At 32.5% G+C, this 27,022-nt stretch overlaps 1 protein-coding gene across 5 annotated transcripts in view; it reads right to left on the bottom strand.

Annotated features, from left to right (window-relative positions):
• Nucleotides 1–27,022, bottom strand: part of LOC111044525 — an 89,789-nt gene that overhangs the window by 58,334 nt on the left and 4,433 nt on the right. Inside the window, exon 1 of one of the 5 annotated variants that reach the window (XM_039432306.1) lies at nucleotides 6,388–6,834. The exons of the other annotated variants lie outside the window; for them this stretch is intronic. The gene's annotated coding sequence lies outside the window, so the exon portion shown is untranslated. Of the gene's footprint in view, nucleotides 1–6,387; nucleotides 6,835–27,022 lie in introns of those variants that run through there. 5 annotated transcript variants of the gene reach the window in all.

The following is a 27,022-nucleotide window of genomic DNA, read 5'->3' as shown; positions in this document are numbered from 1 at the left end:
GTGTACAAAGCGGAAATAGTAAAAAATGTGATCGATTTTATTGTAAACATTGGAGTAGGCCTCCGCTAAAATTTGAAATGTCATCAATATTCCTAATTGGGAAATACCGGTAAGAAATAGGTGTTCGTATTCCTCGTTATCTGAACAAATTTAAATTATTTTTAAATACTTGTCCCTTGATTGTGTGATCGATAAACCTTATGTATGATTTTTTGTATAGGTAGTGATTATATTAATTTCAAAGTAACTCTAGTTTATAGTGATAAATATAATTCATAACTAGAAATTACATATTGATCAATTGAGGTAAAAGTTGATAGGAAAAATTATATTGATTGCAATGAGTTTCGAGCAGTTTTTCAAAATTATAGTGTTGATAAAGATTATGATTAAATTCATATTATTACATTTTAGAGAAAACGGACTTCTAATAACGAATATATAGAACATAGGAAGATCATACGATTATATAGATCATAATACAAATTTACCAAGTAAGGTAAATTAGGGTATAAATATTTAATTTATTAATTTCAAGTACTGGGTTCAATATGTAACAAAAATCAAATCATGTAAAACACGTAATTGGAGAGCAGGATGATTAAAATATTTCGACTGCTTTCGAAATTGAAGCTCAAAATACACAAATGCTGTCCACAGCCGTATTTCAAGAAGTTTTATCCGCTGATAAGATCTGATGTAAGGTCTCATAATGCCTGTTTTATAGAAATTTAGAAGTCCTTCAAAATAATAAAACGCTACATTACACGTAAATAGTAAAGGGTACAGTTTAGGTGTGGAATTCTTTCTCCTATATTACTGGACTTCTGAATTTCATAAAACACATCCCAGAATAGCCTAGGGGGAAGATTGGCTCAATGGTTCTAATCACTCACATAAGTTGAAAACACATTCGCCTACTACTACTGTAGAACGGGAGCCGACTGCACTGAATATAATTTAAGAGTTTAAAATTTGCTTCCCGGTGGTTCGGAACGCCTTACAGCTATAGGTCCACTTATCTTTCATCACCATCTTTCTCATTATTCACGCACAAGCCTAGAGCTTATTTAGGCATTATTCTCAACGATAAATAGAAATAAATCAAGCTTGCCGGTAAGAAATAGCCTTGCTGGTAAAAAACCTTGCTGCTAAAGTCGAACAGATCTTAAAGGTGTTACAGCATGTACCAAATTATATTATGATAATTTATGCGATACATCCCAGGAATAAATGTTTCTGCAATCCAGACAAGAAACAATATTGAAAGGACCTACTTCAATACGAATATCCACATAAAGCCTTGCGCATACCGGAGCAAATCGACGGAAAATACGATGATTTCAAGTATTAAACCACGGCTTAAAAATTATTTTGCTCCCGAGCAGAGCTTGCATATTGGGGAAATGCATTCGACGTTTTTACAGCAATTTCAGAGTGGTGTCGTACTCGGAAATATGAACTTGTGACAGAAACCACTATTACAATGAGGCATTGAACAGTTTTGGCGCCACCTATTAGAAGCGTGGGATTGGCGCAAAAACAACAAATAAATAAGTGAAGTGAGTGTCCGCCAAATGAGATCGGAAGCGACCAGAAGGGGTCGAAGGTCAATTCAAGTTCATTCACTAACACGAAAAGAAAAACAACCGACAAATATGACGTACTGATACAAAGTAGTGAGTACGCCCACTTGTGAGCCATGCCGCAGTCGGTCGGATGTGTGATAGTTCACACTCCCCGCGATTAGTAGTGAGCTAGCTGCAAAGGGCAGGGTGAAGAATGAGGAGAGCAGGTAGAGGAGGATGGCGGGGGTGGAACAGAGGAGGAGGAGGAGGAGGAGAAGGAAAAGTATGAGAAGACGAACACAAGGAATTTAATAAGAAAAAGAGAGAAGAAGATGGAGAGGAAGATGGAGAAGGAGACTCAGACACAATGGACGATAAATGAAAAATATGATAAAATAAAGTTGTAGCGGGTAAATATTGAATTTGATTTGCCAAAAATAAAAACAAAGAAGCAGGAGAAGACTATAAGAAGGATAAGGAAGTGGTAGTAGAGATGGAGGAAATATATATTGAAACGATGGAGAGAAAATGCACGAAGAGGCAGTTGAAAATGTAGAGACTTTGAAGACAATAATAATTCAATCAAACAGAAAAGAAGATAAACGGAGGCAGTGGGATGAGGAGGGAGAGAAGAGTAAATTTGTGAATGAGAAGGAGGAGTGAAAGGAAGGGAGGCAGGGAGAAGATAAGAGGAAATTCGTAGAAAACGGTGAAGCAATAAGATGAAGAAAAAGGAAAAAAATTTCAAGAATTAGTAAAAACAGAATACAAGCAGAGGAGGAAATGATGAAGTAACACTATAGGAAAGAGAATGAGAATGGAGAGGATCTGATAAATTGAAATACTGATCCACTATCTAGTTAATTTGAATATACGAGTAATACCTATCCTTATCACATATCAAGTTGAAAGTAGAACTTCCAAAATGTTCCACTTCAAATAGAAATCTTGTTAAGTTGTATCAAACAAATTTATTGGACAGCAGGGTGATATTAAACGCTAGCGTAGCTTTTTCAACGCTATGTAGACTTATACATTATCGTAAACCATGTAATATATGAGTTAATCAAGATCTACTTTATCAAAGGCTAGAATCCTTTATAGAGCTGTAATGACATAAATATGGGATTCAACTGGGGATGCATAATTTTCCCAGCACTTTAGACGCATTTTTGAATAGCCCGTTTTAGGTGAGATCCAAAACACCTATCGAGGTATATATATAGTTATAAGTAATCTATATTATAATAAAGGAAAGAACTGGCTTATACACGTACGGGATAGGAAAAATACGAATGAGGCATCATCACGTCTTAACTACTGGACTGATTAACTTGAAATTTTGCATATAGATTTAATATTACCAAGGATGGTTATAGCCCTATTTTTAATTCCTCAAGATTTCATTGCATCAAAGTTTCTTCAAGTTTTTAATCGGTCCCTTGCGGAGCACTGGTTAACTGCTAGTTAATAATATACGAACACATTTTACAAAATCGTGAATACTTATTTTAAATTATTTCCACCTAATAATACGGCAGCCATTATAGTAAATATAATAATTATTTACAGTGTTATATCGGTTCTGAACAAACGGTTTGATTAATTTAAAATGACAAGAAGTTAACAACTTGTACCCAATAAATAACACAACAAGTTTGATATTGAGCGTGTAAATCACTGGGAATGAATGAATAGTCCAATAAATTCTAATTTAGTTTACAGACAATTCAACTAAGTATCATTGGGAAGTCGACAGTAGATAGATAGTGAGACTGACATGTATAGATTTATGAAATTCTATATTGTACAACACCTTGAAACCATTAGTTGAAAGGGAAAATATCTATTGTTAGTCACTCTGAACTCTACAGTTTTTGAAGTGGGTGGGAATAAAGAATACGAGTCAAAATTAAAAGGAAATGAAATTTCTTGAAACAGACATAATCGAATAGTATTGAATTCAATTTGAGTTGAGAGATAGATAGAATAGTACCGCAAATTTAGTAGTAACATAAGTAGAAAGAATTCTTCTCAGACATGTCAGAAAGATTCTTCGAAATAATAAGATGAAATAGTCTTGTTAGTTCGATATTAAAATAGTAAAAATGCTACAGAGTTTTCCATTAGATTACCATAGGATTCTTCTATCAGCATTCGCTTAATTTAGTCCAAGTGAACAACATCAGACTTGAGAACTGAAGACTTTTGCACTGCTACCTCAACTGTCCCTAGATAAGAAAAAAGGAGAAGAAAAAGAGATCTAAGGAAGTGGAGAAGAAGGGAAATGTAAAATAGCTGAGGAGGAGGAGAATTGAGGAGGGATCGAAAAACAGAAGGAAAAGTACAAGGAGGGGGAAAAGGAGGAAGATGCCTTCTAGAAAGGTTAATCAGCTGATGAGTTCGTCCCAGTCAAAATAATTTATTGTTTGTTTTGCGTATTGTGTTCCAAATAAACAATTAAAATGCCATCAAGACAACTGAATCAGCACAATTAAGCAATTGATGCAGACGCCATGCGCCAAATGATGGCTAATTGTTGATGTCTGGAGATCATTGGTCGAGCATGATTCATTATTGGTGGTCTCTGGATAAATTTATGGCAATTTAATTCTGACAAATAGCTCTAACCAGGATACATATAAGTTGTAGAAACGTTCAATCAACAGTGAGTTATTACGGAAGAGATTCATAAAGTTAGTGTTGCAGTATAGATCTAAACTTGTCTGCGAGACCTAGTAGCAAATAGAGTAGAGTTTAGCATTTGATTTTTAGGAGCAGAATAATTGGTTTTCTTGAAACTGAGAAATTTCAACTTGTTTCTTGATAATGAAATTTAGAAACATTCTAAATTATCAACTTGCAAAATTTGGCAAGGCAAGGATGATGCTGACATGAAGCAGAGTTGTATGTTTGTAATATTCTCGGTGGATTACGAACCACTGGTATTGGCGGATGAAGATTTTCATAGTAAATTACGAATACAATGAAATTTTTTAAGCAAAATACTAGTTTGAGCTGTTAGTCTAGTCTCTCGTTTTTCCAAGAACTAAGAATTTATCTTTTTCAGACTGTGACATAGTACTACAAACAACCCTTATGTGGTATAATAATTTTAAAAATGAATTTAGTCATATCAAGATCAAATAATGTTGGGGAATCAGGTTATTTTAAAACGCCATTTTCTAGGCCCTTGACGCTTGACGCTCAGACGCTTCCTGTGTGTATCATGAACGCTCTGACCACGTCACGCTCCCCTCTAGAACGCCATGCCACGCTCCGCTTTCAGTGTGTTTGTACCCTAATTAAAAGGATGACTTTTTTTAATTTCTGGTCGAATAAAATGATATATGAGGTATGTATATCTATTTGAAGTGAAAAAATTGTTATAGTATTTATCATTTTTATAAGTATGAATGTTCTTGCTACGTAAATGATGAAAGGCAAGACGTCAGTCCATAGAAAAACAGCACATGAAAACATAACAATAAGTATATTTTTATAATAAAAAAAATCGTATGAGTGTTACTCAAAGTTGAAATAAACTTGTAAATAAATGTCGTTAAAATTGTTGTAAACTTGAAAGACCTCAACTTCAAATCTGCCACAAGTAAACCTCTTATCAGTTATATAACTAACATGGAAACTATAATTTGAGCGTCAATTCAACAAACAATAATCAACTTGAGGAAAACGATAAGCCTGCTCTAATGTCATAAAACAGATAACAAAAATTTAGACAATCCATCCATTGAAAACACCACATGCATCCAATTTTAAGCATTATGTCATGTCTATTTATAAAGTCTACTGTTGGACTGCTAAGGAGTTGCTGTTTTTTTAATATGGCAAAAATTTATCGATGTTAGTTTTAAAAGAAGAGTATTCACAAAGCAATTTAATCAAGTTTATACTTATGAATTATGCTAACTGCATAAAAGGATAGTTTAAAAAAATCTGTCACAGTCAGGCCCGGTTGCACAAAAGCCGGTTAAATTTTAATTTTGTGATCAATTTCACAAGAAGGCTTCTCTCATTGGTTCTTGTAAACAAAGCAAGTTACGGTATAAGAGCATTTTATTTTATATGTTGTCAAGTCATTCTCCAGAACACATACACGCACCAAACCAGTGCCATCATCATCTGACAGTGTCACCAACCTCTCAATACAACATTTGGGATTATTAGACCTATCAATAGAAATATAAAATGTTATAAAAAGCATTATAAATAAAATATAATCATTTAGTATTAATGAATAAAGATGTTACTAAAGATTTATTTACTGATTTGATTTGTTGTTTAAACTTAATTATATAGCATATTTATTTCAATTCTACTTTAGTTAATAAAGCTGATCCTTTTTTTGTTTTTATGTAGCTTAATTGTCTTTCTATATAAATTATATAGGTACTGTTTTTTCCTTACGGTACTTACCAACTGTTCTTGGGAACTTGCTAAATTAGCTACTTTAGTTTTAACTTACAAATTGAAATTTCCCATTATAATCAGGCTATTATGCATAATAATTTTGCTCATGCAATTCCTAGGAACTTGATGCTTAGTTAATCAACACCTGCCTTGGGGGTCCTCAACTTAGAATATTGATCCATTTTCTAACAATATCAAACATGAAATTAATGTTTTCAATATGACTTGCTATCTTTGGTCAGCTTTTCAAACTGTTTCTTATTAAAAATAATGTACAACAAGCTACACATTATAATTTTAATAGCATGTCAACCTAAAATAATATGAATAGTTTTAAAAAATATCACGTTCTTCAACGTCAACTTCTAATGATAATATAAATGCTTACCTTGAAATATATAGAGGTTATGTTTTCCTGACTTCAAATGTACATTTAGTAAAGAGCCGAGCACTGATACTTAATATAATTCACAAAACAGATTTTTATTTAATGGATCCAGGTTCAGAAAAAATACGTAAATCAAATTTTAATCGGAATTAAAAGTGTCATTGCACAAGTTTGATCACGTCTATGACGTTAGTGTCACAGCAAATAATACTTGACGTTACAAGAGCATGAAGTTATAAAAAAGAAGTTAGAGCTCACTCTAAAATGCTTCATTTCAGGGTCCGTGCATCATTTATGAATGAATCAAAATATAAAACTTAAAAACTATGTCAATTTCATTTATAGAAGCACGTTTTACGAATTTACAAAGAAAAGCACACAAGACATGAGATGATCGTCCACTCCACTCCTCATAACCTAGTCCTTGTAGAAACAGCTGTAACAAGGAATCAGTGCTGCCAATAGTATGTAGAAAAATTTCTCTGATTTTAAATGAGGACTTGAACTTTGAAGCACTAGTTTGAATTTGCGCACATTGGCTTAATACAAAAAATACTCTTGATAAACCTAAGTATTGATAAAATCAAGTTAAAAGTTATATATTTAATAAAAACTAGTAATTTACCAAGGTATATGATATAATTAGCTACCGTAAATCACTATTTAAATAAGGAGCTTAATAAGTTTTTTTACTAATTTTTTGTTGCAACATGCGTATCTACCGTACTCGCTTTTTACTTATGTCATAGCCACCTCTATTAGAGGTATTATGCTTAGAGGTGGCTATGCTTAAGTAAATAGCTTGTTGAAATTAATTGCCGAAACCTATCAAGAAAAAACCCATCTTTACATAAATTTGGCCACTCTACTAGAATATGGAATAATTTATATATTTTATAATAAAATTGTATATAAGTAAGAAGAAATTTCAATAAACTGCCTACGATATTTTAACTAAAAATATTACCTAAATATTAATTAAATTTTATTTTTCTTGAGTAAAATGTTTCAGTCTCTATTAAAGTCTGGGAATACAGTAAAAATAAATCGTGGTTTTGTTATCATTCTTGTTGATAAATTTCAACAAAAATAATATCCATCAACTCCAAGCAGTATTTTTGGGTGAAATTTAATCAACGCCTTTTAGATAAATATGTTCCTTGGTTCTTTCCAATACTAGAAGAAAGTTACCTATCACTTACTTTATTCCTTGATTTTGATTGTAACTTATATAATTTTAACAACTTATGTGATTATTTCAAACTCTAAGAAAATCACAATCACTTATGAACCCCTCTAATAATATTAAGTTATAATGTCTGTTATCCTCAATCAATTTACCAAATTGTCAATTTATGATAACGGTTTTTATTGAGAGCTACGTTTCGAATGGATACGTTAATTCGTCGGTCCCGGTTGCCTAAAAAGCAGTCCTTAGGTTAATCAATAATCAATAATCTTTATTCTTGTCATCGAAAATTACAAATGTTATAAACAAACGTCATGTGGAGATAAAACATAGCATTGCATATACTAACAATATATCGTACCGCTAACACATATATACATAACATTAAACATGTACACATATGTATACATATATACATATACAAATATAATATAAAACAGTCAGATGCTCACGTTATGACTTAGGTATTCGTCAATTGTATAAAAAGCCTGTTTTTTGAGCCATTGTGCTACTGTAGATATGAACTTTTTTTGTGGTAAATTTTTTATTCTTGTCGGTCATTTATTGAATAATAAGTATTGTTGATACTTATAGCTTTTGAATGTTTTTTGCAGTCTGATGTATGGGGTAATTACGTTATTCTTATTTCTAGTTCTATGTTCATGCTGATGGCTATGTCTTGTTGATAGAGTTAGGTTTTTTTAACATGGACCAGGTTACAATAAATGTACATTGAAGGGAGAGTCATGATTCCAAGCTCGATAAAACAATTTTTACAGCTTTCAACACTCCTTAGACCAACAATGCAGCGAATTGCTTTTTTTTGCCAAATAAATGCCTTCTTCATATCACTTGAGTTACCCCAAAGACGGAGCCCATAATTGAGATGGGAATGAAACAAACCATAGTAAGTCAGAATAAGTACCTCCCTACTGACACAACATTTTAGTTTTCTTAGTAGGTACATAACTCTGGACAGTTTCTTACACAGATACTCTATGTAGCTACTCCAACTCAATTTACTGTCTAGGACAAAACCCAGCAGTTTAATCGGCTCTAATATTTCAAGAATGATGAAAGTGAAATCACACGAATTTTTAAAGACTATCACATTATCAAACGAAATTTTTACTGAGTGAAATCACAAGGAATTTTAAACCTACTGTCAGAGGTTAAGTCAGAGGCCCTGAAATTGATCAGTTATGACCTGAAAACTCTGACACCAGACCTGAGCCAGCCAGGTCACTCGATATTATTATTATATTGACAGGCGACACAAAATAATTGTTTAATATTATTTCCTCAGTAACTTAAAGTATTGGAAGATTTTTTGTTTCAAATTGTAGAAATAACTTGGAAAACGTCAATGATAAACATCTAATGTTTAACTTTAATGATTTTTATTTTTTAAATTCTTTCTCTGCAACAAATGATGAATGAAATTATAATGCCAGAGACAAGACGACAAGAGAGAGAAATGATAGAGAACCCTTGGCGATGTGGAATGCTATGCAAGGGATGATAAATGACTACAAGCCAAATGAGAATTCCGCTGAAATGAAATAATAAATTCTAATGGAAGACAAGCTGAATTGATTAGGAACAAAACAAGTTGTAGCGTTGAAATATTTATATGAATGGGTCATAGTAATACGCACAATTTGTTAGCGGACGGAGTTGATTGTTAATTTATCGATAAAAAAGGAGAGAGTGATGAAGAATTAGATTGACTTGATTGAGAGGTTTGGGTGTAGCGAGTTAGAGAAAGATGGAGGAAGGTACATTACCGGATGGAGATGATTGTTCAACTATTGATAAAGTAAGAGAGTGATAAAGAATTGGATTGATTTGATTGAGAGATTTGCGTGTTAGCTAGACAAAGATGGAGAAATATTATAACACCTGGGAGCTGATAACTCCTTTGGACCACTGATGATATCACCGCTACGTTTAGAAGGCTATTTCCAAAGCTGACGTCTAGCGTGTATTTCGCCCCTCTTTCTACCTCCCCCCCACCATCTAGACCACACATTCATGCGCTTTCTCCTCCTCCTACTTCTCCTATTCCTCCTCCTACCCCTCACCACCTCCTTCTCTTCCAATTCTACTCTTCAGTCTATTTCATTTTTCTTCTCTTTTTATCTTTAACTATTCCTTATCAATCTCCTTCTTCTATTCCTCCTTCTCCTCCCCCTCATCATCATCATCCTCTTCCTCCTTCTTCTTCTTCTCTTTTCCTCCTCTTCACCCACCTCCCCTCCCTGCTCCACCAAAATTACAACTCTTCATTGCGTGTAAAAGTTCAAAGCATAAATTATCACAGAGTTCAGTTCAGATTTGACTCCTGATCATTTCTGTCCAAGCAGCAATCAGGCGGGTGGTAAACTGTATATAAATAGATGCTGCATTTATGAAATCACATAAAATTCATGAAATCACATAAAATTGTATAAAGATTTTTTCCATTTGAATAACCTTCTGTACAATTACCTTAATATAACCTTCTAATTTATATCAAGCATAAATTTATAACTTCATAATATTTTTCCCACACTCTCTCAACTCCATTCCCTTGTTATAAATTGGTTTTCTGGTCTTTCTCTTTTGCAATTAATTATATATTAGTTTTATCATCACTCTTCATTATTCGAGCCCTAACTTTTTATAACAAATTCAATTTTGAAAAAATATTATCTTATAAATAATGTGATATGGGGGTACAAAAACCCGTTTCCTACCACAATGTTTTGAATGTTCTTTGTCAAATGTAATAGGCTACTGTATAAATTTTTCCTCCCGTCAATCTGGAATTCATCAAGAAGTAGGTAGGCCTACCTATATTTTCGAATTAATCTTATATAAGAGTAACATAAGGTCATTATCATCGTTTTTATAGCTCAAACAATCATTCACATTGATTTTGTCAATTCTAGCAGCTATAAATAAATACCAAAGAGAGTTCTACACAATTTCTTGGAATATATTATACAGTGCTTCTTAAAGTAATCTGGCATTTCCAGTAATTGGTTAGAATTATTTAAACTCTCAACATAACACTTTCTCAATGATCAATGTAGAACCGGTATGTGTTTAACATGTTTTATATTGTAAAAAGGCGAAAATTGCAACAGGCTTTAAAGAGCAATATTGAGCAGAGAAAAAACAGACAATCAGCCAAAAATTGTCCCATAGAAAAGAATAGAAAGAAGTTCTATTCCTGCACAATACAGTTTCTTTACATTCCATGAAAATTAGCATTGTATTCTTAATTACCACAGTGACCGTAGATAATAGGATAATAGGTCTACCTGTATTTTGTTCCAAGAAAATCTCCAACTGCGATTATAAAGAATCAAACAATTATTCATTTCTACTTTATATCATCTCGGTGATTATTCTTGGGGGAATCATAAATGACAATCCACTTGTAAGCTGAAAGTACCACACTGCTTCATTACTTAATTCAGAATGTAGCTTTTATGAAGCACTAGAAATGCAAGACCATCACAGCCTGAGTGAAACTTCATAATTTATTGAAAGTGACTGTATGAAGATAAACGAGGACATTAATTGCAATTCCAAGTCCATTCCAGTGTTCATGACCACTTACTTTAGATTTATTGTACTTCATGAGAGATCTACTTTTATTTGCAATAAGAATTTACTTTTTTTAATCTAGTGTAAGTTCTTTAATCTACTTTAATTTCTGGTGTTGTACTACCGTATCAATTCGTGGGTTAGACCTGCATTTTAAAAACAACAGAAATAACTCTGTTGTTTTGTTTTAAAAACTTTTTTTGAAAATATAAATATACTCTCAATAGTATAACTTTTATTGCATTTTTATACCTGTAGACTATGGAATTTCTACATCCCGGAAGAAGACCTAAGCGGCAAAATTCCAAGGTGAATCCAAAAATACTCGCCCAAGTGCGCAAATTTGAACTGCGCAAAATAATTTCTTGTTCAAACATTTTGACAACAAGCAAACAATGAGGTAATTGGCATAATACTTGTTTCCATGTTTGCGCGGAGACTTAAATGGTCATTGCCTCACAGAGAGCAACAGGAGATGCTGAACCATAAATGACGGTGACATCAGCACACAATTCAAAAGTCATTCAACCTTCGAGGAGAGTGAACCAAACAGAGGAGGGACATGGAGAGAAGCAGAACAGATCAAATCGCAATGACGGGGGAAATTTATTGTCTTCTCACGTCAAGCAGCTTCGACTTTATGTACGGTATATACTTTGTAGAGATAGATATCAGGAAGAGGATTTTGATCTGAATATAAATTTTGGTGATCTTTTATCCTCTGACATTTTCAATTTCAAGCTGTAAATATTTAGTAAAAAGAGTTTTCTCATCGATATATGCCTTACTATCATCTATATAATTATGCAAAATCTTTACTATGCTAAGCAAATAAAAGATGTCAAAACAGAAATTAATATTTCTGTTAATCAATAAACATCATTATATTCAGATTTTTTCTTCTGAAAATGATTGAAAATGAGCTTACAATATTACTGTAATTTAAAACAATAGACTCGCTATTTATTATTTAAATAATCGGAGTAGGTGGGCTCTTTCATCAAATAAAGCTTTTGATATGACGGTATAATAATATTATTATTATTTGAAATAACTACGGTATTTTACAGAAATAATATTCCAGCTATTGGTTAACTACAATTTTTAATAAATCTTCCATTTTTGATATGACAATTTTCCATATATACGGTTCCAATCAGATAGAAATTCAACCTGGTAGATTAATTGAAAATCGTGTTACCAATATCATTACTATCAAGGTTTTAAAGCTTAGCAATCTTCGATGAAGTCTTTGAGAATTTGATTTCACTAGAGATACAGTACTCTCTTGATGAGTAGGAGTGTGGTCAAGGGATTCGATGTCGCGACTGGTCAAGAATGCTGTTTGTTTGCGAAGGTTGCTGGAGACAAAATCGTCTTGCAAACCAGTCTCGGTTAAGCGAGCAACTCAAAAGACCTGCACTTTTAATCCCCATGTGGGTTGTGGCTCAGGTCATTTGAAATATTCTAATGATGCTCGGATATTTCGGCAGTTTCAGAGTACAAATGTATGTATGAATATCATAAAACATCATCAACAACAGGGAACTCAAAAGTTAAACTTTTAAGTGTAATAATGATTAAGATTCACTCACTGACCTGACTTGCCTAATGCTCCATAACTAGAGCCTTCAGGAAGTTAAAATCTTTCAAAAATTAAAAATAAATGGAGATAAAGTGTTTTTGTGCCAATAATGTGGGTTGCAACTCAGATCATTTGAAATTTAAATGATGTTTCTGGAGATATTCGTATTATTTGACATTTTGAAGCACGATTTTTGGAAGCAGGAACTAATTTATGAAAATTGTTGAATCACTCGGTACCAAAAGAGGATATTACATGTAGGAGGAGTAAGAAGGCTGATAACAAACTTACAATAAAGAAATTCCTCCAATTTCGAGTCCGCAACTAGATTTCCAACTCACAGTGTAATATTAAAAATTAAATTCAAGAAAATTAGATGGTTTGATGTCATGTATGGCAGTATTGAGCCTTACAGTATCATATTGATGAACGATTTAAACATTTTAGTAATGGATAATTTCCACCCAAGACACCGTGTATTTATTATTATGATGGAAACAATATACTCATTGATTTCAATTGCTTTTCTTCCAGAAATAAAACCCCAACTATAACAAACAAATTTCAAGAAGTTACCAGAAAGCTCCACTACACCTTCAGACTAAAATTTAGCGCACTGTTTGCACAGATACAAAAATTATATTTTTAATATGTGAATATTTCATATTTTGGTTATAATGTGAAATAATTCTTCTATGTTTTATTTTGAAGCATCTAAATTTGAAAATGTACTTTGTGAGAATACTTGAGGACTGAAAATTTTGTGAATTGAAGAACTATAAGACTTGACCTATTTCGGACTATGTGTTATCTAAATTTGGGAGAGGAATAGCACAAAGTTACCTTATTTTTCCTCTCCCTATCATTTTGATAGTGTAATAAATGAATGAATAAAGATAAGGTTCAAATCGAATAACTAGCGGATATAGCTAGTTAGTGACGCGCTCTTGGATTTGATCTTGTTATGAGAATGAGACGACAGACAGTCGAATGGATTCGAACCACGCTTCAATTGTCTACAGCCGTCATCAGAGAGCTTTACGAGCTTTCGACAATTACTGGATTTATGACGCCAACTAACTTCATAAATGTTGCAGTGATTTACTGGTGGACGTGTGAGTTACGTACCGAGCCTGTTTATTAACACATATCACAATGCTGCACTGATAATGGTAGTAAATGTAATAAGGAATTCAACGACCCACAACCAAATGTGGGATGTTTTTATATGTTTAGGGTGTTGGTTTAACTGGAAAATTGAATAATATTAAGTCGAGTCTAAAAAATTTTTCTAAAAACTGTGTTATGAGGTGGAAGTTTACAAGCATAAAATTGTATGGATATTATTACCAACAGGCAGTCTAGTAGTATCATTTGTATTTTGTATTACATCTAGAATTGATGAATATTATTATTATCTATTGCTCATATTTGTTTTTTTAGTTCATATTTTAATTATATTTTCAATTGTTTCATAAAATGGCAAAATGATAGAATTGAAATAACAGTATCAGCTTCTCAAAATTGATTTTATCATTCTAAAATTAAGCATTTGTACAGATTAATTTAAATTATTTTTGGATAACATTTGGAATTCGAAGAATTCCCCATTTGGAGAACAGCATGAGCATTATATATAGTAGTCTACAGTTCTGCACACCTCTAAGTATTCCTTTCCAATACTGACTAAATATTTGAAAGAGCAAACATTTAATTATGGTGTCAAAATTAGTCAAAAGTTATTGCTTATTTTTATTAAATAACTAGCAGGTAACCCGTGCTCCTCAAGGGTCTACTTAAAAACTTGACAAACTGAAAACTTGACCTACTGAAATCTTTGAAGAATTTAAGATAGACCAATAACAATTCTAGGTAAATAAAGAATCTATATGAAAAATTTCAAGTTAATCAGTCCAGTAGTTCAGACATGATGATGCGTCATTCGTTAATTTCCCGTCCGTGTAGGCAATTCTTTCCTGTATTATATTATAGATCATTTATGTCAACTAACGTTAACAGATTTTTGATACAATTTTTCTATTGTTTATTCATAAATATATTTTTTGATTTTTATTCTTCACCAAAAATCCAAATAGCTATGAATGATTTTATAGAAGACATTGTAAGTTGGAGAAGGCAACTAATAAGGTTGAGAAGCACTAACACTAGTCATTATTCAATTGCTAAACCTTTTGTTCAACTGCTCCTGCTCCTTTCTCCTGAGAAGGTTCTTCCTTCTACTAGTTCTTCTAAGATCTCCTACCAAGGGGTACACTAATAATTCATATTACATTAAATCTTCAATCTTATTGTTTCGTCCTTTTCCTCCTCCTCCTCCTCCTCCTCCTCCTCCTCCTCCTCCCCCTCTCCCTCTCCTCCTCCCTACTCCTCTTCCTCCTTCTCCACCTCCTACAGTTCCTCCTCCTTCTCCTTCTTCTCCTCCTTCTCCTTTTCCTCCTCTCTCCTTCTCCTTTTCCTCCTCTCTCCTGCTCCTCAATCTTTTTCTTCTTTTAAATTTTCTGTTTCTTCACCCATGTTTTTTCCTTTTTCTCTCTCTCTCTTCTTCTTCATCTGCTTCTTTTGAAGCTATATGTATTGAAATCAACCATTTCTTTTATATATTCCTACGAGTAAATCAAGAGGTATTACGGAATATTCAGTTATAGAGTGCGGAAGCAACAAATGGAATCTGGCATATAATAACAATAACATAAGCACGACAATAGCCTTTAATAAATCATTGGCAGTGAGCAATGATTATTATCGGAGCGATTCATTCGTTGGAATCGGTCTATATCTCGGGCACTTTGATTCAGAAATAAGTCGTGTCTCGGTTGAAGGCTGAATGGAAGAGAATAGAGAAAAGAGAAGAGAAAAAAGGCGTGAATGAATGAAGTAAGCGCAATCAAAGATCTATGGGAAAGGTCCGGAATATGATGAGCGACAAGGATGGAAAATATGCAGTTGGACATTCAAACACTAGAAAGATATCAAACGGATTTGAAATGTATGTATTGTATGAAATGTGTAGGGAGGGCGGTAAATGGATAAATTTAATAATGCAGTAAGGAACGATAATATCAAAGAGTGAATGAGTGAAGAAGTGAGCAAAAGCGATTTGGTGAGTGAAATAGTGAATGAGTGAGAGGTTCTATAGAGTTTGCAGTATCAAGTGGATATACTTGAAAGTGAAAGCAGACTTGATAGCGTAACCGCTATTTTTAGACAAACACATTTAGGTATTGCTGCGTAATATTTAAAAATTGGTGTTACTTAATGTCATGATCGTTTAGAATAGCATACTTCAGCAGGAAAATAGTATTTTGGCAAATTTTGTGAGAACTGTATGGTAAATTTTGATCCTTCTAATGTAAATATCACTCATCTTCACATTAATCCTATGCATTTAAATTCATGCATAGTTTTTCAACTGAATAAAATTTGCAAAATGTTGATGAAAAATGTGAAAATGAAGAGGCAGTCATTGATTTTCAGAATTTATTCGGAGAATTGAGCATTCGCTTTTATGTTCATCACCCTCCAGCAAAATAAAAATCCCTATTTATGGTTACCATAAATAGTATATTTGTGTGGTATCTTATAATGAATAAGATACTAACTAAACATATACTAACTAAAAATTTAGTGGACTAACTTAAAAATATATGAAAATTTAAATTATTTTTCCTAGAAATTCTTCAAAAACCATTAGATTATGCTATTCACCTGAAATCGTGCATTATAGAATTTCATAAAAGTTACCTATTCATTTAGTCTCAAATCTAAAACTTGAGAATCGCTTTTAGTTGTGTAGCCTACGTATTATTTACATAATTATAATATATTCCAAGTGGGGGTTGCCTTATCTTGTGATTATTGTAGGAGCTGACTAATTAAATACTTAATGTCCAAATTTTCCAAAAAAATGATAAATTCATCACCTTCTCTAGACTATTTATTATCCATAAAATTGAAATTCACTTCTAAATCAATAAACTAATCTAAATAATTAATTTAGCAATAAATCGCTATCGAAAGCTATTACCGTATTGTAGGTAATTTTGCAACAGAAATTTCAATTTCCAATTATAATATAATATTAATTTATTAAAAATATTAAATATAATATTATAGGTACTTCTGGTATTAAAATATTTATCTATTGACATTGAATAAACGAAAATTTGATTTTCGTCAAGAATTATTTCAAGAAAATTATATTACATCTTTTATCCGGTAAACATTTTAATAAACTGTCTTTTTTAAGACCAATTCTTGAATAATTAAAAGAAGGTGATTACCTTCTAGAGACCTATTCCTTGTTCACTAACTCAAATTTTGAATTTTCTTGGGAATAATATTACAAACATGTTTCATATTCCAAATTGCCTCTTTCAAAAGGCTGTTCCGTAGACATTTTTCTGTGAACATTCAAATCAACTTTTTATGACAAAATTTAATAATCCCATGAATTCCATCACCTTTTAGTGACTTCTTACAAAAAAAAAATGTCTAGAGATATGATTGTGTCTTTTGGCTATCATGTAAGCTGACAAATCAACTTGAATATTGAATAAAACGACTTGAAACTGTCACAAACACTTGTTCAATAAAAATATTGAGATGAGAATAAACAGGAACAAAAAGTTTCTAATTTCAAAGTCTCAAATTTTGCTATAACCTATAACTGATCATTGAAAGTTATCCGAAGATGTTTTTATTCAATACTGACAAACCTATTTTTCAATGTAATACCTTTAAGACTTTAGTGGTCACCAAGTATCTCCAAATTTGACGTTTCACTGGGTACATAATACATTTGAATAGTGGGATAATTGCCGTGTTGTGGGAGCTGACAAATCAAGTTTCGATGACCAATTTGTTGGGTGATTGAAGTGGATTGGAGTGAGGTAGGTTGTTGGGTTGTTGGGTGCTGGAGTCCGCCACTTAGTCCTTGAGTGGATCCTACTGAAATGATGACGTCATAATGAGCCGTGCGTCCTCCTTTTAAGGAATCGCCAGGTGCCGCAAAAGACACGCCCTGTCCCCTGCTATAGACTACATATATATAGGACATGATCAGTGCATTAAACCCGCTATTTCTTCTCGTATATTGAACGTTTTTAAGAAATCTAATCAAAATTCTGTATTTCACAGATTTGAACTCACATATCGTAGGTACTGTTTTATTCGATCAATAATCTTTTATTGTCATAAAACACAAATTTTGTAACTAACTTCAAAGATACAAATAAAATAAAACATTCAGAGTAATTAGTTCAACAGAATTGACATTTAGTAATAAATATTTTCTATTTAATAAATAGTAGGCCTAATTAATAAAACGGGGTGCACTATAAAATATACTATAGGCCTATAGGCAGCAGTAGGGTATTTCTAATTCATACGTCACAACAAAGCTCTTAAACAGAAGAAGTCGAAAGATCTTTTCCTATTCCTTTCTAAGTGGACATTTTCATTTTTAAAGTAAGAATAGAACAACTATTCTAGTTGTTTAAGATCGTCGTAGTTAAAATAAATCACATATATACTCGTATATGAACTGAATTAGAAATTGGTTGATTTTTGCCTAGATGAAGGTGCATTAGTGTAGGCTTCTTGGTTATGAAATTTATCAGATAGAGAGTACAGTATTTTTCAACAGGATTTTTATTAAAGGAAAACTTGAATAATTACTTGTTTGAGATCTTCTCAATTGAAATAAAAACATAATACGCTTATTTATATGAATTGCATTAGAGATTTGTTGATTCTACCCTGGGTTGTTCATGTGATATTTTGTTTTATTTGTATTGATTTTTATTTGTAAAGTTATTGCTTCATGTCAAATTCAATTGATTAAATTAAGTAAATTAACTGATCTTTCGAAAGATTGATTGACTATATGCATCTTTATTAATATCATGAACCTCTCCATACCTTCAACAATGTCTTATTATTAACAGAACCTTCCTCAATTGGGATCAATATTTTAGGCTACTCTGGGAATTGGTCATCTATTGGAGAATTTGCCATGTATGGTTTAATCTTGGATTATACCTTTATGTACTGGCACTGATAATTAATTTGTATGAATTTGTTGTAATCGAATCAGCACTAGAATAAATTCACTATAGAAACTATATTAATATGAGGAAAAAGATTTATCTACTTCTATTTCTTAAGAAGAATACGAATAAAAAGGAGCAACATAATGAAGCCTTAATACTAAACAAATTAAGACAGATCACAATGAATTGTATCTTTATTAGAACCTGATAAGAAGGTGAAACCTGTAGCTTTGAATCATACGGTACCTAATATATCACATAACTACTTTCAAGGTAGTATATGAACTCAATACATTCCAAGATATGACAGAATAACTAATTGGTTAATGAACAGGATTAGTATTTCTACTCCACTTGGATATACATACACAACTTGCTTAGAAAGAGAAAAGATAATAGTTTCAACTGAGCTGGTAAGAGACAGATTGAGCGAAGCAATATGAAGTGAGAAGGAATTGAAAATTATTAGTGAGGGAGGAATATAGATTACAAGTTACCGCCCCGTAAATTATTTATGACAATTTTCAATGAGCGTTGCGCAATTGAAATTCCCCATTATCATAAAATAGGTGCAGTAAAATGAGGTATCAATTATATACTGCAGAGTATGATACGCTCTGAATAAAATATCAATAAGAGATCTAGTAATATGGTATTTTTTCTACACCATCTTAGGCTAGATGATGCATTTTTATAAGTCGATCATGACCTACGCATTGCATTGTTCTTCCCTATAGCCTAGGCGCCTTCATGCCCACAAATTTGAAATTTAAATGAACTAGTATTTTTTGCCTCAATAACGATCTTATTAGGAACTGAATGAATCCTGTGATGCTAGTATTAGAATGTGTAATTGATTTTCAAGTGAGTTCAGTCTAAGGCAATGTGAAAGGCAATAGCCTACATAATTATATTCATGATAAAAATGAAACATTTTTGGTAATCTTTTCATGGTAGTGTTACAGTTCATAAAATTCAATTTTTCAGTACTTGGGCCAAAAAATCTGGTGTGGCGCACTCACACAACTTTCCTTGCCGTTATGAAAATTTATCACCTGACGCTAGTGTTCCCGCGCATCTCAAGTCTACTATTCAAAGATCCAAGCCAGCTGGTGACAGGACAATAACGCTGGAGACACACGACGTTTGCTATCTCTTCATAGTGAATGATTTAATAGAATCAACAGTTGCCAACAGTTTGTAATTGAAATAATAACATTTTCTCGAATTTCGAACTTATTTTCAATTCTAGGTGAAAATGTTACTGAACATTAATTGAAGAGATTTTCATGCTTAATCTTTTCCACTTGATTTTTTTGTTTAAATTGTATCTAAAGCCTGATAATTGGGAATCTAAAATCAAACTTTGCATAGATGGGGCGGAGCTCCATTTTTACAGATATGGGACTTGTGGCAGTTGATAGAGCTTATCAATTAATTTTTTAGGTATAAATTTGATCAAAATCGTTGGAGCCGTTTTCGAGAATATCGCGAAAAACCCTGTTTTTGGCAACATTTTCGTCATTTTAGCTGCCATCTTGAATTACATTTGATCGAAATTGTTCGTGTCGGATCCTTATAGGGAAAGGACTTTAAGTTTCAAATTTCAAGTCATTCCGTTTATTGGGAGATGAGATATCGTGTACACAGACACACACACACACACACACACACACACACACACACACACACACACACACACATACACACACACACACACACACACACACACACACACACACACACACACACACACACACACACACACACACACACACACACACACACACACACACACACACACACACACACACACACATACATACAGACCAATACCCAAAACCACTTTTTTGGACTCAGGGGACCTTGAAACGTATAGAAATTTGGAAATTGGGGTACCTTAATTTTTTTCGGAAACATTATTATTCATTGCTTTCAATAATTGAGTGTTCTGTACTTGCTACCATTCAATATTCAAATCATTATAACATAATTTGTATAATGTTTTTTTTCCTAGATCCATAGATCATTTGAGAATATTTTATAATTTTAAAGCAACAGTAAGTTGTTTCTCCTCCTTTTAAAAAGTGAATTCAACTGCTATAGAGCTATGCAGAAATTTGAATATTAGCAAGCAGTCAGTCCAATTGAAGGTTTTGGATTTGAAACTCTATTAACATTTCAATTTCGCTTTAACATTGATGGTTTCTAACATTTCCATTTTGTCTGCAAACTTTTTGGAGCAAATAAATTTGAATTGAATACATTTGACCTGATTTTTAAATGAAGGTTGAGCAGCTTCTTACTTTTCCAATATTCATTCTAATAAAAGTGGCAGTTCAAAGCAACTGCATGCAATCTCTATTAGTTTCTATTCCTTTTTCATAACAGACATATATAGAGATTACCATGTGAAGCCTCTAGGTTTTCTTTTGGTTTGCCCGCATGCTGAAATTTCCATCTTTCTTAACGTCTTCCTTATTTATCATTACATTTTATGTGAGAAGATTTTAATTGTGATGGACAAATAGCAGACTAATGAAACTGAGAGTTTAAAGATATACTCGTACCGTAGTTGATAAATAATTTACCCAACATGTTCCCTCTTAATAAGCAAGAAGAACATAGGAGTGACTGTTAAATTCAATAATGCACAAACCTTTTCCATAAAAATAATTGAATTTTTATAAACGTAATGAAGCTACATCTAATAAAAAGTAATGAAGCTATACACCTAATAAAACTGAAAGTCCAGAACATAGTTGATGATTAATTTGGCCAACAGCAGGCTCCCTACCAATTAGCGATGAGAACAGATTGAGTTGTTTTATGCACAGACCTCGTGCATTTTCGTCTTCTTTTTGTTTATAAGGTCGACTGAGATTGGTTGAGAGAGTGCAGTGATGGTTATAAGAACGAATCCGGAAGGTCAAAAGTTTAAAAATACTACGTGATGTGATTTATTTACGAGGACTACGCTGTCTAATGCAAATGCACCAAGCCGGGTTTCAGAAGATAAATTTTCCATCCTTATAAGAAAATAAGCAGCCGCTTGGCCTGACTGTCAGCACTGTAACAAGTCATCTACATATTTCGAACTACGAATTATGTGACAGTACAACTCTATCAACTCGAAGAGATGAACAGTTGAGCTATATTCCAGTAATATTATTGTACCTTACTCAAGAAAAAGAAGAGTATGGATTCCTGTCTCCCAAAATATTTTTGAAGCTCCTATTTTTTTGATTAATATTCTAAGATTATTATTATAATTATAATGTAGTATTATAGTATGTATATATTGTATTGATATAATGTTTCATAATGATAATTTGTACATAGCCTATGATTAAATGTTATAATGTATATTTTATGTTATAATGTATGATTAAATGTATCTAATAAATAATGTTGAACATGGATTTTTTAATAACTATTGGGAAATGTATTTGCTAAGAGAAAGTTAATTGCAGTAAGTCTAGAATTAGTTTATTCTAAAATAAATACAGGGAATAGAAATTCAAGGAAGAATTCAAAGAACAATGGTGTGAACTCAAAATGTTAAATTTATGACAGGCTGATTGAATCATTCATTTTTATCAGAACCAATACTTGAACTACAATCATGAAGCTCTTTATACAGTTCGTTGAAGATTCTTCAGGTACGCAGCAATTAAATTAATTCTAGATTGAATACTTCTGATATGAATTACAGATTCGTTCTTTGAATTTCAATATACTTCTCAGGTTGAGACTGTGTTTCTTAAGACTGTCACTTATATCTACTTATATTCTACTCAGGCCAAGACATAATAAATTAATGTAAACATAATTTCATTTATTTTGCAAAGAATACCTTCGAGCAACACTACTCCAACACAACCCACGATTTCACGGGTACGTCATCAATATTTTTAATCACATTGAATGTGAACACATCATGTAAATCTTCTAAGCTTGTATGGTACAGTGTTGGTTGTCTATAGGCGGCGTTATCTCTGTGTTACAATCAATCGACTTTTCTGTGAGAGATTGTACGCAGCAAAACCGCTGCTCATTGGATGCCTGCCAACTTATTCTGTTTACAATTAATTCAAAGTAATAAATTTGAAGCGGCATTTACATAGCCGCCTCAAACTCACTCAAGACACAGGTGACATACGACACTGCGACCACCCAACAATTCAATGCTTCACTCATTTTTTCAATACTTTCAATTCAAAGTGAATTGAATTAATTTTTTCCCATACAGACTCAAATAAGACATGGTGATGGTGGTTACATACGACAAAACAATGATTGACCACATTTGATTCCAATACTTTTTTCCAATACTTGTGAAATAATGTAACCCACAATATTTTTATATACGTAGTGCTTGTAATTAAAAAATGGAGTGAATTTCATTATACACGCGTATACTGAGTTATCAAATTGAGTATATTCTATTCTACGCATAATATCTTTCAATATAGAATGAAATTCATTGCACTTTTTTCAATAATGTGCTAATAGCCTACATTTTATATATTATCTACTTGATTACTCATGTAGTCTAAATGTTCCACTCGTCATATATAACTTTTCCGTTTCGTCCCAAATTGTCAAAACCAATCTACAGTTATCTACATATCTATCAAAAGAGGAACCAATTAGATAACTTACTACCATAATGTTCTATAAGCTCGAACCGAAAAAAATGGAGCCTTAAAATGTAAATTTCCCAATAGTGTTGCCGAAATCAACCATTTATGCAGTTGATACATTCAATAAAAGTAAGCATACATCATGTGAGTTGATAAATATTCAAACTTTTTGTCAATATTGTCGATACGATAAAAAAAGCAAAACCTACTCTAGAACATGGTACGCCATAGTGGAGTAGGTCAATTTCCACAAAGAAAACACTAAACATGTAGACGACACATTACAAGAAATTTTTATTGTCAATGACTATTATATGTAATTGTAAACCATCTAATATTTTATGTAATTGATATAGTAGTTTTAGTTTTTTCTGGGAAATAGACATTTATTTATTTTGTTTTTAATATGGAACTGATGAGGAGTTATAGCTGTGGCAGTCTGGTAGTTATTGAGAATATCCAACAATACCTCAGTTTTCAAATTGAAACGGGTAGACTATAAAATTATTTGAGGGATGGATGTATGAGTATTTTCAATAATTGTGATTCAATTTTGAATACATAAAATTTCTTGGAACCAGGGAGAAATGATGACACAACACAAAAAAATAGCACACTCAATGAAATCAGTATGTTAAAAAGACTAAAAACCATTATTTTTTAACGTTGAAGGTGTTAGATTGTGAGTAGGTATCATTAATCATGAACATACAATTATGATAAAGTATTTTCAGTTACTCAGCCAAAAAAGAACTCATTTCCAGTAATCAGAAATATAACATAATAGGAGAATATAACATTTTTGTTATCTGTGTGTTTAGATCGATTAAAATTGACAAATGAATAAAACATTGATTGATAAATTAACAATGGACAAAAAATCGTATGTTGGTATAATAATTCGAGTAATGTTTTTGTTCCTGTAAACTCCACATAATTCATGTATCGAGCTGATAAATTTCTATAAAAAAATTCAGGACTATTCATTTTAATTGACGTTGATAAGCGTTTCTTGATTCAGAGTTCACCTTTAACTTCTATCACGAACATAATTAACATCAATGTTTTAGATAGTAGGTATACTCTGTATGCTGTAATCTCTATTTATAAAATGTTTGTGGAGGGCAAGCATGCAAAGTTTTTATCACGTACATATAATCTCCATATAGCGGTCTATTCTGTAATATGACACCACAATTATCTTCAACATAACAAGGCATCCTTCAACGTTCACACGTTCCATACCTGAGAAGCATGAAAAAAGGCTGAACAGGTATTAACATCCGCAAAGCAGTGCTGTATGAAATAATCATCACTATTTGTACATTTATATCCTGCAAAGCCCACGCTTTTTTATCAAGCGTCCTGATCGTTGAATAAAATCATGAGCTTCAAATCCTTCATTTCATCATGAAATCTTGATCATACTAGATAAGTATTAAATTATAAATATTAAATAACACAAAAAAGAAGTTTTAGTGAAAAATTAATTTAAATTCAAGTAGATTTGTTAGCGGCTCAATAACGAGAGAACGTCCCATGGAAAAAATGTGATCTAATCAAAAGTAATTCCCAAAACAAATGTAAATTCATTTGCTCATCAATAATAGCTTTGAGAATTTCATTTCAGCAAATGAATTGTGCGTTCAAACAGTTTTAACAAAGTAAAAAAAAAGGAAGGTCAGGTTTCAGAATTAGTCATTGGTTTAATATAAGTAATTTATATAGTAATACTAGCTGGCCCGGCGAACTTCGTACCGACGAATAGTTAATGCATCTGATGACAAACTTTAGCTGGATGCACACCTGAGGAGGCGCGATGCGGCATTTTTGCGCGGTGCTTCTTGCTTATTGGTTTGAATGGAAGCACTCACACACACTTTGTCAATTTTAGGGGCATTGAAACGTCTTGGTTGTTGTCTGGCAGGTGTCTTTTCAGCTCTGATGACAATTTTGTGGTAATCAGATGGCATGCGGTCTAGTGCAGTCTCGAATGGTGCAATGAATTCATTGTGTTGATGGAAAAATATTTGGAGTTATTCAACGATTGGCCTTTTCACTGAAGTGTTGTGTGCACAACACTGATTGACTTGTTTTTATGAATCGCACTTAGAATAAATTTGCAAAAATTTGTAGTCACTATCTGTCATTGGCAATAGGGAACCAGTTCGGTGATAAATTTGTCCCTGAATTTTGAATGTAGGCATAAATCCATCCTGAACAATTGTTGTTCCCCCAAATGATGTCATTTGAAAGCAATTGTTTTATTACTGGATATTTTTCAAAAAATGTTTGGAGTCTGCTTTCCGGAAACCAATGGATGAAGTGGTTCTGGTGGTGGAGTCAATTGAAACAATAATTTGACATGACCACTGGCGCAACACAATACGGGTGCTTCATTTATATACTTATATATTATGCCCCACAGTACTGACACACAATGTCCATTGTGCCAATAGCAACAATTGACCGTGAACTGTACTCGATTGCCGAGTTATAGTTGAATGCAACTCGCTGGAAATTGAATGGTATTATATCTCCTTGCTGCTGATTTTCTCATGCATATTCTAAATTTTCAGCATTTCGAGTTCTAGGACCCAAGTTTAAACGTCGTTCGTACCGCGGCATTATTAGAAATAATTGAACTTTTGTGAATCAGAAAGAAAATTGAAAAACAGATCGAATAAGAATAAGTTTGAATAAGTAACTGAATATATGTGATCAATAACCAATATAATTATTTAATAACTGTACCTAACTAAATAATTTACTAAAAATCAATTAATTCTAAACACAGAAGACAGCACAATATTATTCGAAACAAAGCTATGTCTTTAGTGCATGTAAGTCTAACCTGAGGCCGCACTGCTGTATGGTTACACACAGAACAGTCATTTTGTTTTTAGACGGGGCGTTTAGAATAAAATACATGGGTGGTTATGGAGCAGCATACACTCTTGTCTACTATCTATCGACGGCTGTTGGATGACGCAATGATTATAACAGCTGATTTTTATTTCTGTGTTGGCCAGCTCACAAATCTTCTCCCATAAGGATAACATGTAAACTTTGAAGGATCGTAGGAAAGAGTCCTGAAGTCGGATTATAAGTTTGATAGGTCATAAATCTGGTCCTGAACATAAGGAACGCAACTGAAAAAAATCATCAAATTCGGTGCACACATAAAAAATGAACGTCAAAATTTGAGGCTCGATTTTTATTTATATAGATTTCATGCTTAATTTCAATTCTTTTTCCGAATTAGAGATTTTAAAGCAATTTTAACATTTTTAATAATGTATGTGGACAGTATGAATTTTAAATTCGTATTTCTCTTTTCTGAGTCCCATTCTTAAATTTCTGAGGATCATTTCTATAAAAGCTCTAGATTTGTGGGTGGGAGTTGGGAGGGATAATGATGAGAGATGGAATTACCTATATTGTTTGGTGAGTTCCAAATCAGCGGTATCCAGTTAGTAAAATCACGTTTTCTACATTCCACCTATATTCTATTCTAAAGCCTAGTGTTATAAAAAACCAATAAATA

This window comes from Nilaparvata lugens, chromosome 7, assembly GCF_014356525.2.
Source record: "Nilaparvata lugens isolate BPH chromosome 7, ASM1435652v1, whole genome shotgun sequence".
NCBI classification, from domain to species: domain Eukaryota; kingdom Metazoa; phylum Arthropoda; class Insecta; order Hemiptera; family Delphacidae; genus Nilaparvata; species Nilaparvata lugens.
The sequence above is the reverse complement of the archived record's forward strand: the minus strand, read 5'-3'. Positions and strand labels throughout refer to the sequence as shown.